The 12,500-nt window shown below is 47.1% G+C and overlaps 1 pseudogene; it reads left to right on the top strand.

Moving 5' to 3' along the window:
- LOC127924802 (G protein-coupled receptor kinase 6-like) overlaps nucleotides 1–12,500 on the top strand; it is a 59,981-nt pseudogene that overhangs the window by 4,361 nt on the left and 43,120 nt on the right.

A 12,500-nucleotide genomic window follows, 5' to 3' on the forward strand; every position in this document is an offset into this window, starting at 1 on the left:
TCTCTCTCATTTCTCCCTTTCTTCTCTCTCCCACCATTTCTCTCTCTCTCTCCCTCTCCCACCATTTCTCTCTCTCTTTCTCCCTCTCTCCCACCATTTCTCTCTCTCTTTCTCTCTCTCATTTCTCCCTCTCTTTTCCCTCTCATTTCTCTCTCTCTTTCTCTCTCTCTCTGTCTGTTTCCCTCCATTTTTCTCTCTCTCTTTGTCTCCCTCTCTGTCTCATTTCTCTCTCTCTCTTTGTCTCGCTCTCTGTCTGTTTCTCTCTCTCTCTCTTTGTCTCGCTCTCTGTCTGTTCTCTCTCTTTGTCTGCTCTCTGTTTCTCTCTCTCTCTTTGTCTCGCTCTCTGTCTGTTCTCTCTCTCTTTGTCTGCTCTCTTTCTCTCTCTCTTTTTGTCTCGCTCTCTGTCTGTTTCTCTCTCTCTCTTTGTCTCGCTCTCTGTCTGTTTCTCTCTCTCTCTTGTCTCGCTCTCTGTCTGTTTTCTCTCTCTCTCTTTTTGTCTCACTTTGTCTCTGTCTGTTTCTCTCTCTCTCTTTGTCTCGCTCTCTGTCTGTTTCTCTCTCTCTCTCTTTGTCTCTCGCTCTCTGTCTGTTTCTCTCTCTCTTTGTCTCGCTCTCTGTCTGTTTCTCTCTCTCTCTTTGTCTCGCTCTCTGTCTGTTTCTCTCTCTCTCTTTGTCTCGCTCTCAGTCTGTTTCTCTCTCTCTCTTTGTCTCGCTCTCTGTCTGTTTCTCTCTCTCTCTTTGTCTCGCTCTCTGTCTGTTTCTCTCTCTCTCTTTGTCTCGCTCTCTGTCTGTTTCTCTCTCTCTCTTTGTCTCGCTCTCTGTCTGTTTCTCTCTCTCTTTGTCTCGCTCTCTGTCTGTTTTTCTCTCTCTCTTTGTCTCGCTCTGTCTGTTTCTCTCTCTCTCTCTTTGTCTCGCTCTGTCTGTTTCTCTCTCTCTCTCTTTGTCTCGCTCTCTGTCTGTTTCTCTCTCTCTCTTTGTCTCGCTCTCTGTCTGTTTCTCTCTCTCTCTTTGTCTCGCTCTCTGTCTGTTTCTCTCTCTCTCTTTGTCTCGCTCTCTGTCTGTTTCTCTCTCTCTCTTTGTCTCGCTCTCTGTCTGTTTCTCGCTCTCTGTCTGTTTCTCTCTCTGTCTGTTTCTCTCTCCCCCTCAATTTCCTCTCAATCCCCCCTCCTTTTCCTGCTTCCTCTGCTAGCTCCCATGAGAAAGGACTGGGCCTGAGTTTGGGCATGCAGATGTAGGGGGGGGTCTTGGGGGGCCTGGGAGTCAGAGGATTGGTAATGAGAGAAAGAGAGAGAGGAAGTGAGAGGGGAGAGAGGGGGGAAAGAATGAGAGAGAGAGAGAGCGGTGGAGAGAGAGCTTGGGAGGGATGGGGCATGAGCGCTGGAAGGGGAGCCTGTCAGAAAAATATCTGCCCCTCCTCCTCCATATGCACCCTCTCCATGAGGTTAAACCCACGTCAGAGGCCTGTCCCCTGGGTAGGTGGACTAACACAGGCCCAGGCTTGTGTCCAGGCCCCTGGAGGTGTCTGAGAAATGAACAAAAACCCACTGCTTGTTTAGTGAACACCAACATTAGTCTGTTCTCTAAACCATGTCCATGTTCGGTCACCTTGGTTCACAGACAGACCGATGCATGGTGAACTGAACAGTGGTGTTAGTCTCGGCCCGAATGGCTCTCTGTTCCTATTGGCCGGCGGCCATTTTGTTTCTCTGACTGTGTTATTGTCTGTGACATCATCATATGGGGACATCATGCTGTGGTGTTGTAGTTCTATGGAGACATCATGCTGTGGTGTTGTAGTTATATGGAGACATCATGCTGTGGTGTTGTATGGAGACATCATGCTGTGGTGTTGTAGTTCTATGGAGACATCATGCTGTGGTGTTGTAGTTCTATGGAGACATCATGCTGTGGTGTTGTAGTTCTATGGAGACATCATGCTGTGGTGTTGTAGTTCTATGGAGACATCATGCTGTGGTGTTGTATGGAGACATCATGCTGTGGTGTTGTAGTTCTATGGAGACATCATGCTGTGGTGTTGTAGTTCTATGGAGACATCATGCTGTGGTGTTGTAGTTCTATGGAGACATCATGCTGTGGTGTTGTGTTCTATGGAGACATCATGCTGTGGTGTTTAGTATGGTTCTATGGAGACATCATGCTGTGGTGTTGTAGTTCTATGGAGACATCATGCTGTGGTGTTGTAGTTCTATGGAGACATCATGCTGTGGTGTTGTAGTTCTATGGAGACATCATGCTGTGGTGTTGTAGTTCTATGGAGACATCATGCTGTGGTGTTGTAGTTCTATGGAGACATCATGCTGTGGTGTTGTAGTTCTATGGAGACATCATGCTGTGGTGTTGTAGTTCTATGGAGACATCATGCTGTGTTGTGTTGGAGACATCATGCTGTGGTGTTGTGTTGTAGTTCTATGGAGACATCATGCTGTGGTGTTGTAGTTCTATGGAGACATCATGCTGTGGTGTTGTAGTTCTATGGAGACATCATGCTGTGGTGTTGTAGTTCTATGGAGACATCATGCTGTGGTGTTGTAGTTCTATGGAGACATCATGCTGTGGTGTTGTATGGAGACATCATGCTGTGGTGTTGTAGTTCTATGGAGACATCATGCTGTGGTGTTGTAGTTGTATGGAGACATCATGCTGTGGTGTTGTAGTTCTATGGAGACATCATGCTGTGGTGTTGTAGTTCTATGGAGACATCATGCTGTGGTGTTGTAGTTCTATGGAGACATCATGCTGTGGTGTTGTAGTTCTATGGAGACATCATGCTGTGGTGTTGTATGGAGACATCATGCTGTGGTGTTGTAGTTCTATGGAGACATCATGCTGTGGTGTTGTATGGAGACATCATGCTGTGGTGTTGTAGTTCTATGGAGACATCATGCTGTGGTGTTGTATGGAGACATCATGCTGTGGTGTTGTAGTTCTATGGAGACATCATGCTGTGGTGTTGTAGTTCTATGGAGACATCATGCTGTGGTGTTGTAGTTCTATGGAGACATCATGCTGTGGTGTTGTAGTTCTATGGAGACATCATGCTGTGGTGTTGTATGGAGACATCATGCTGTGGTGTTGTAGTTCTATGGAGACATCATGCTGTGGTGTTGTAGTTCTATGGAGACATCATGCTGTGGTGTTGTAGTTCTATGGAGACATCATGCTGTGGTGTTGTAGTTCTATGGAGACATCATGCTGTGGTGTTGTAGTTCTATGGAGACATCATGCTGTGGTGTTGTAGTTCTATGGAGACATCATGCTGTGGTGTTGTAGTTCTATGGAGACATCATGCTGTGGTGTTGTATGGAGACATCATGCTGTGGTGTTGTAGTTCTATGGAGACATCATGCTGTGGTGTTGTAGTTCTATGGAGACATCATGCTGTGTTGTAGTTCTTGGAGACATCATGCTGTGGTGTTGTAGTTCTATGGAGACATCATGCTGTGGTGTTGTAGTTCTATGGAGACATCATGCTGTGGTGTTGTAGTTCTATGTGAGACATCATGCTGCTGGTGTTGTAGTTCTATGGAGACATCATGCTGTGGTGTTGTAGTTCTATGGAGACATCATGCTGTGGTGTTGTAGTTCTATGGAGACATCATGCTGTGTAGTTCTATGGAGACATCATGCTGTGGTGTTGTATGGAGACATCATGCTGTGGTGTTGTAGTGGAGACATCTATGGAGACATCATGCTGTGGTGGTGTTCTATGGAGACATAGTTCTATGGAGACATCATGCTGTGGTGTTGTAGTTCTATGGAGACATCATGCTGTGGTGTTGTAGTTCTATGGAGACATCATGCTGTGGTGTTGTAGTTGCTGTGGTGTTGTATGGAGACATCATGCTGTGGTGTTGTAGTTCTATGGAGACATCATGCTGTGGTGTTGTAGTTCTATGGAGACATCATGCTGTGGTGTTGTAGTTCTATGGAGACATCATGCTGTAGTGTTGTAGTTCTATGGAGACATCATGCTGTGGTGTTGTATGGAGACATCATGCTGTGGTGTTGTAGTTCTATGGAGACATCATGCTGTGGTGTTGTAGTTCTATGGAGACATCATGCTGTGGTGTTGTAGTTCTATGGAGACATCATGCTGTGGTGTTGTAGTTCTATGGAGACATCATGCTGTGGTGTTGTAGTTCTATGGAGACATCATGCTGTGGTGTTGTAGTTCTATGGAGACATCATGCTGTGGTGTTGTATGGAGACATCATGCTGTGGTGTTGTAGTTCTATGGAGACATCATGCTGTGGTGTTGTAGTTCTATGGAGACATCATGCTGTGGTGTTGTAGTTCTATGGAGACATCATGCTGTGGTGTTGTAGTTCTATGGAGACATCATGCTGTGGTGTTGTAGTTCTATGGAGACATCATGCTGTGGTGTTGTAGTTCTATGGAGACATCATGCTGTGGTGTTGTAGTTCTATGGAGACATCATGCTGTGGTGTTGTATGGAGACATCATGCTGTTGGTGACATCATGCTGTGGTGTTAGTTCTATGGAGACATCATGCTGTGGTGTTGTAGTTCTATGGAGACATCATGCTGTGGTGTTGTAGTTCTATGGAGACATCATGCTGTGGTGTTGTAGTTCTATGGAGACATCATGCTGTGGTGTTGTAGTGTGGAGTTCTGTGGTGTTGTAGTTGGAGACATATGGAGACATCATGCTGTGGTGTTGTAGTTCTATGGAGACATCATGCTGTGGTGTTGTAGTTCTATGGAGACATCATGCTGTGGTGTGGTGTTGTATGGAGACATCATGCTATGGAGACATCATGCTGTGGTGTTGTAGTTCTATGGAGACATCATGCTGTGGTGTTGTAGTTCTATGGAGACATCATGCTGTGGTGTTGTAGTTCTATGGAGACATCATGCTGTGGTGTTGTAGTTCTATGGAGACATCATGCTGTGGTGTTGTAGTTCTATGGAGACATCATGCTGTGGTGTTGTGTATGGAGACATCATGCTGTGGGTGTTGAGACATCAGTTCTATGGAGACATCATGCTGTGGTGTTGTAGTTCTATGGAGACATCATGCTGTGGTGTTGTAGTTCTATGGAGACATCATGCTGTGGTGTTGTAGTTCTATGGAGACATCATGCTGTGGTGTTGTATGGAGACATCATGCTGTGGTGTTGTAGTTCTATGGAGACATCATGCTGTGGTGTTGTATGGAGACATCATGCTGTGGTGTTGTAGTTCTATGGAGACATCATGCTGTGTGTTGTAGTTGGAGACATCATGCTATGGAGACATCATGCTGTGGTGTTGTAGTTCTATGGAGACATCATGCTGTGGTGTTGTAGTTCTATGGAGACATCATGCTGTGGTGTTGTAGTTCTATGGAGACATCATGCTGTGGTGTTGTATGGAGACATCATGCTGTGGTGTTGTAGTTCTATGGAGACATCATGCTGTGGTGTTGTAGTTCTATGGAGACATCATGCTGTGGTGTTGTAGTTCTATGGAGACATCATGCTGTGGTGTTGTAGTTCTATGGAGACATCATGCTGTGGTGTTGTAGTTCTATGGAGACATCATGCTGTGGTGTTGTAGTTCTATGGAGACATCATGCTGTGGTGTTGTAGTTCTATGGAGACATCATGCTGTGGTGTTGTAGTTCTATGGAGACATCATGCTGTGGTGTTGTATGGAGACATCATGCTGTGGTGTTGTAGTTCTATGGAGACATCATGCTGTGGTGTTGTAGTTCTATGGAGACATCATGCTGTAGTGTCTCTCTCCTACCAGGCCCTGTACCAGGTGGATGTATAGACAGTGGGGTATCATGTTAGTAACAGTGTCTCTCTCCTACCAGGCCCTGTACCAGGTGGATGTATAGACAGTGGGGTATCATGTTAGTAACAGTGTCTCTCTCCTACCAGGCCCTGTACCAGGTGGATGTATAGACAGTGGGGTATCATGTTTGTAACAGTGTCTCTCTCCTACCAGGCCCTGTACCAGGTGGATGTATAGACAGTGGGGTATCATGTTAGTAACAGTGTCTCTCTCCTACCAGGCCCTGTACCAGGTGGATGTATAGACAGTGGGGTATCATGTTAGTAACAGTGTCTCAGGTGGATGTATAGACAGTGGGGTATCTGGAGACATCATGCTGTGGTGTTGTAGTTCTACCAGGCCCTGTACCAGGTGGATGTATAGACAGTGGGGTATCATGTTTGTAACAGTGTCTCTCTCCTACCAGGCCCTGTACCAGGTGGATGTATAGACAGTGGGGTATCATGTTAGTAACAGCGTCTCTCTCCTACCAGGCCCTGTACCAGGTGGATGTATAGACAGTGTCTCTCTCCTACCAGGCCCTGTACCAGGTGGATGTATAGACAGTGTCTCTCTCCTACCAGGCCCTGTACCAGGTGGATGTATAGACAGTGGGGTATCATGTTTGTAACAGTGTCTCTCTCCTACCAGGCCCTGTACCAGGTGGATGTATAGACAGTGGGGTATCATGTTAGTAACAGTGTCTCTCTCCTACCAGGCCCTGTACCAGGTGGATGTATAGACAGTGGGGTATCATGTTAGTAACAGCGTCTCTCTCCTACCAGGCCCTGTACCAGGTGGATGTATAGACAGTGGGGTATCATGTTAGTAACAGTGTCTCTCTCCTACCAGGCCCTGTACCAGGTGGATGTATAGACAGTGGGGTATCATGTTTGTAACAGTGTCTCTCTCCTACCAGGCCCTGTACCAGGTGGATGTATAGACAGTGGGGTATCATGTTTGTAACAGTGTCTCTCTCCTACCAGGCCCTGTACCAGGTGGATGTATAGACAGTGGGGTATCATGTTAGTAACAGTGTCTCTCTCCTACCAGGCCCTGTACCAGGTGGATGTATAGACAGTGGGGTATCATGTTAGTAACAGCGTCTCTCTCCTACCAGGCCCTGTACCAGGTGGATGTATAGACAGTGGGGTATCATGTTAGTAACAGTGTCTCTCTCCTACCAGGCCCTGTACCAGGTGGATGTATAGACAGTGTCTCTCTCCTACCAGGCCCTGTACCAGGTGGATGTATAGACAGTGGGGTATCATGTTTGTAACAGTGTCTCTCTCCTACCAGGCCCTGTACCAGGTGGATGTATAGACAGTGTCTCTCTCCTACCAGGCCCTGTACCAGGTGGATGTATAGACAGTGGGGTATCATGTTTGTAACAGTGTCTCTCTCCTACCAGGCCCTGTACCAGGTGGATGTATAGACAGTGTCTCTCTCCTACCAGGCCCTGTACCAGGTGGATGTATAGACAGTGGGGTATCATGTTAGTAACAGCGTCTCTCTCCTACCAGGCCCTCTATCAGCTCGCTCCGGATGAGAAGAGGAAGGACTGTGGAATCAGAATGTTGGAAACGTACTTCAACAACGGGGTGAGTAGCCAATCAGAGTAGGTTTACGGGGTGAGTAGCCAATCAGAGTAGGTTTACGGGGTGAGTAGCCAATCAGAGTAGGTTTACGGGGTGAGTAGCCAATCAGAGTAGGTTTACGGGGTGAGTAGCCAATCAGAGTAGGTTTACGGGGTGAGTAGCCAATCAGAGTAGGTTTACGGGGTGAGTAGCCAATCAGAGTAGGTTTACGGGGTGAGTAGCCAATCAGAGTAGGTTTACGGGGTGAGTAGCCAATACAGGTTTTTAGACATTTTTGCTAATTTCTTAAAAAGTGTCAAATTGGAATATATAATTTACATAAGTATTCAGACCCTTTACTCAGTACTTTGTTGAAGCTCCTTTGAAAGTGATTAGCGCCTCAAGTCTTCTTGGGTATGACGATGCAAGCTTGGCACACCTGTATTTGGGGAGTTTCTCCCATTCTTCTCTGCAGATCCAATCAAGCTCTGTCAGGTTGGATGTGGAGCATCGCTGCACAGCTATTTTCAGGTCTCCAGAGATGTTCGATCGGGTTCAAGTCCGGCCTCTGGCTGGGCCAAGGACATTCAGAGACTTGTCCCGAAGCCACTCCTGTGTTGTCTTGGCTGTGTGCTTAGAGTCGTTGTCCTGTTGGTAGGTGAACCTTCACCCCAGTCTGAGGTCCTGAGCGCTTTGCAGCAGGTTTACATCAAGGATCTCTGTACTTTTCTCCATTCATCTTTCTCTCGATCCTGACTAGTCTCCCAGTCCCTGAAAAACATCCCCACAGCATGATGCTGCCACCACCATGCTTCACCATAGAGATGGTGCCAGGTTTCCTCCAGACGTGACGCTTGGCATTCAGGCCAAAGAGGAGAATCTTGTTTCTCATGGTCTGAGAGTCATCAGGTGCCTTTTGGCAAACTCCAAGCGGGCTGTTATGTGTCTTTCACTGAGGAGTGGCTTCAGTCTGGCCACTCCACCATAAAGGCCTGATTGGTGGAGTGCTGCAGAGATGATTGTCCTTCTGGAAGGTTCTCCCATCTCCACAGAGGAACTCTAGAGCTCTGTCAGAGTGACCATCGGGTTCTTGGTCACCTCCCGGACCGAAGCCCTTCTCCCCCGATTAGTCAGTTTGGCCGTGCAGCCAGGAAGAGTCTTGGTGGTTCCAAACTTCTTCCATTTCAGAATGATGGAGGCCACTGTGTTCGTGGGGACCTACAATGCAGCAGATATGTTTTGGTACCCTTCCCCAGATCTGTGCCTCGACACAATCCTGTCTCTGAGCTCTACAGATAATTCCTTCAACCTCACGGCTTGGTTTTTGCTCTGACATGCACTGTCAAACTGTAGGACCTCATATCTGTGTCTAATTTTCAATAAATGTGCAAACATTTATAAAAACATGTTTTCACTTTGTCATTGTGGGGTTTTGTAAGTCTAAATGACTAAAAATGAAAATGTAAAACGTGTGTTTTTGTATCTATATATATATATTTTCTCATTTTGAATTCAGGCTGAAACAACAGAATGTGTAATAATTCAATGGGTATGAATCCTTTCTGAAGGTAGATCAGTTCATTAATATGTATTCTCTCTCTCTCTCCGTCTAGTCGGCAGCCCATCTGAGAGATATACCTCAGGAGTTGGTAGGGGAGTGTCGTGAGAAGCTGGAACAGACGCCCTGCAAGGAACTCTTCAACGACTGCTGCAAGTATGTCTGTCGTCTCATTGGTCAGCTCGCCTGTCAATCAGGGTATCACCCGGCATTCATTGGTCAGCTCGCCTGTCAATCAGGGTATCACCTGGCATTCATTGGTCAGCTCGCCTGTCAATCAGGGTATCACCTGGCATTCATTGGTCAGCTCGCCTGTCAATCAGGGTATCACCCGGCATTCATTGGTCAGCTCGCCTGTCAATCAGGGTATCACCTGGCATTCATTGGTCAGCTCGCCTGTCAATCAGGGTATCACCTGGCATTCATTGGTCAGCTCGCCTGTCAATCAGGGTATCACCTGGCATTCATTGGTCAGCTCGCCTGTCAATCAGGGTATCACCTGGCATTCATTGGTCAGCACACCTGTCAATCAAAGAGCTACATATAATTAAGTGGTCTGGCTATTGTATCTGGGGGGCCATTTTTGGAATGATGGTTGTGTTGTAATTGTGGGGCAGGAAGATTTAACTGAATCCTAATGCCAGAGGTGAAAAGGTGAAGCGAGAGGAGAACTCAACAAGCAAAGAGTTTTTCTGTGGAGGTCAATGAGAGAGAGGGTGGAATTTGGTTATATATATATAAAAAAAATTTAATGGTTTATTTGCTACGTGTGGCTTATTTGATCAAATGAATGTTTTTTTGTTGTTGTAATACTTGGGTTGTTACGAGTGTATTGGTATAAGATACGTGATATCCTGGAGACATCGAGGGAAAGACATTACGTTGGAGTTGTGCCTGGTGGTCACTAGTTACCACAGCCACAAAGTCATAAAACCCTCCCGATTTCTACAATTTCGCTTTGTAAAATGTGATTTTAAACTTAACTACACTGCTAACCTTGTGCCTAAACCTAACCTTAAATAAAAACAAAAAAAGCAATTTTTTGTTTTTATGAATTTTTACGGTAAAGCCAATGTATACTTTGTGGCTGTGGTAACTAGTGGAAACCGGTGTGCCTGTTGTTCACGTGCGTATCTGCTCTCTGATTGGCTAGAATGGTCCCACCTGATCCGCTCTCTGATTGGCTAGAATGGTCCCACCTGATCCGCTCTCTGATTGGCTAGAATGGTCCCACCTGATCCGTCCTCTCATTGGCTAGAATGGTCCCACCTGATCTTTCCTCCTCCCAATGTAGTACTTGATAAACAAAAACAGCTGAACGAGATTTTTAACGAGATTCTTGGAATGTGTTGTCACCCCATTTGGAGAAGATGTGATAATTCATGGAAGTTGACGTCAGTTTGGCTTCGATGTGATGGATGGAGGATTCGGCCTTTCAACGGCTCCTGGCTTTGTGTGTTTGGCAGGGATGCCCAACCCTGTTCCTGGAGAGCCATCGTAATGTAGGTTCTCTTACATCCCTAATCTAGAGCTCATGATTCTAATCATCAGCTGGTTGATAAGATGAATCACGTTAGTTAAAACCTACAGGAGGGTTTCTCTCCAGGAACAGGGTTGGAGTTAAAACCTACAGGAGGGTTTCTCTACAGGAGGGTTTCTCTCCAGGAACAGGGTTGGAGTTAAAACCTACAGGAGGGTTTCTCTCCAGGAACAGGGTTGGAGTTAAAACCTACAGGAGGGTTTCTCTCCAGGAACAGGGTTGGAGTTAAAACCTACAGGAGGTTTCTCTCCAGGAACAGGGTTGGAGTTAAAACCTACAGGAGGGTTTCTCTCCAGGAACAGGGTTGGAGTTAAAACCTACAGGAGGGTTTCTCTCCAGGAACAGGGTTGAGTTAAAACCTACAGGAGGGTTTCTCTCCAGGAACAGGGTTGGAGTTAAAACCTACAGGAGGGTTTCTCTCCAGGAACAGGGTTGGAGTTAAAACCTACAGGAGGGTTTCTCTCCAGGAACAGGGTTGGAGTTAAAACCTACAGGAGGGTTTCTCTCCAGGAACAGGGTTGGAGTTAAAACCTACAGGAGGGTTTCTCTCCAGGAACAGGGTTGATAAGGAGTTAAAACCTACAGGAGGGTTTCTCTCCAGGAACAGGGTTGGAGTTAAAACCTACAGGAGGGTTCTCTCCAGGAACAGGGTTGGAGTTAAAACCTACAGGAGGGTTTCTCTCCAGGAACAGGGTTGGAGTTAAAACCTACAGGAGGGTTTCTCTCCAGGAACAGGGTTGGAGTTAAAACCTACAGGAGGGTTTCTCTCCAGGAACAGGGTTTTAAAACCTCTCCAGGAGGGTTTCTCTCCAGGAACAGGGTTGGAGTTAAAACCTACAGGAGGGTTTCTCTCCAGGAACAGGGTTGGAGTTAAAACCTACAGGAGGGTTTCTCTCCAGGAACAGGGTTTGAGTTAAAACCTACAGGAGGGTCTCTCTCCAGGAACAGGGTTGGAGTTAAAACCTACAGGAGGGTTTCTCTCCAGGAACAGGGTTGGAGTTAAAACCTACAGGAGGGTCTCTCTCCAGGAACAGGGTTGGAGTTAAAACCTACAGGAGGGTTTCTCTCCAGGAACAGGGTTGGAGTTAAAACCTACAGGAGGGTTTCTCTCCAGGAACAGGGTTGGAGTTACAACCTACAGGAGGGTTTCTCTCCAGGAACAGGGTTGGAGTTAAAACCTACAGGAGGGTCTCTCTCCAGGAACAGGGTTGGAGTTAAAACCTACAGGAGGGTCTCTCTCCAGGAACAGGGTTGGAGTTAAAACCTACAGGAGGGTTTCTCTCCAGGAGGGTTTCTCTCCAGGAGGGTCTCTCTCCAGGAGGGTTTCTCTCCAGGAGGGTCTCTCTCCAGGAGGGTTTCTCTCCAGGAGGGTTTCTCTCCAGGAGGGTCTCTCTCCAGGAGGGTTTCTCTCCAGGAGGGTTTCTCTCCAGGAGGGTTTCTCTCCAGGAGGGTTTCTCTCCAGGAGGGTTTCTCTCCAGGAGGGTCTCTCTCCAGGAGGGTTTCTCTCCAGGAGGGTTTCTCTCCAGGAGGGTTTCTCTCCAGGAGGGTCTCTCTCCAGGAGGGTTTCTCTCCAGGAGGGTCTCTCTCCAGGAGGGTCTCTCTCCAGGAGGGTCTCTCTCCAGGAGGGTTTCTCTCCAGGAGGGTTTCTCTCCAGGAGGGTTTCTCTCTCCAGGAGGGTTTCTCTCCAGGAGGGTCTCTCTCCAGGAGGGTCTCTCTCCAGGAGGGTTTCTCTCCAGGAGGGTTTCTCTCCAGGAGGGTCTCTCTCCAGGAGGGTTTCTCTCCAGGAGGGTTTCTCTCCAGGAGGGTCTCTCTCCAGGAGGGTTTCTCTCCAGGAGGGTTTCTCTCCAGGAGGGTTTCTCTCCAGGAGGGTTTCTCTCTCCAGGAGGGTTTCTCTCCAGAGGAAGCGTCTGAAACTTTTTTAAGACACAAACTGTTTAGAGAGTTATGTGTGTGTGTGTGTGTGTGTGTGTGTGTGTGTGTGTGTGTGTGTGTGTGTGTGTGTGTGTGTGTGTGTGTGTGTGTGTG

The sequence above is a fragment of the Oncorhynchus keta genome, unplaced genomic scaffold (assembly GCF_023373465.1).
Source record: "Oncorhynchus keta strain PuntledgeMale-10-30-2019 unplaced genomic scaffold, Oket_V2 Un_contig_4568_pilon_pilon, whole genome shotgun sequence".
Taxonomy (NCBI): domain Eukaryota; kingdom Metazoa; phylum Chordata; class Actinopteri; order Salmoniformes; family Salmonidae; genus Oncorhynchus; species Oncorhynchus keta.